We start from the raw sequence: 400 nt of genomic DNA, 5'->3' as shown, positions 1-400 counted from the left end.
TAAACTTTATTACCCAGCGGAGGGAAATGAGGAGGTAAGAACATTATGGTCTTCTTTGGACTATAATTATGTTACGTAGATAAACTGAAACAGATGGATGATTTCATTTGGGGAGTTTTCAAGACGATTCATGCAGAATAAATAAAGAATCTCTCTCAGTTTAAGTGTAGGTCTTTCTCAATTTGAGCAGAGCATCCATATCTTTTTTCAGATATTAGCACCACTATATTACATCATGGTAAAAACCACAGGAACAAGGACTTACTGTCATTGAACTTCGAAGTGCACTCAAATGCAATAAACTGTTTTTGCTCAGTATTGCATAACTACATCAAGTGATCTGTGAACGTGTGATTGTGACAGCCACATGCAATTTTATCAGCAAGCCACAGCGGGGAAA

The sequence above is a fragment of the Pempheris klunzingeri genome, chromosome 1 (genome assembly GCF_042242105.1).
Source record: "Pempheris klunzingeri isolate RE-2024b chromosome 1, fPemKlu1.hap1, whole genome shotgun sequence".
NCBI classification, from domain to species: domain Eukaryota; kingdom Metazoa; phylum Chordata; class Actinopteri; order Acropomatiformes; family Pempheridae; genus Pempheris; species Pempheris klunzingeri.
The sequence above is the reverse complement of the archived record's forward strand: the minus strand, read 5'-3'. Positions refer to the sequence as shown.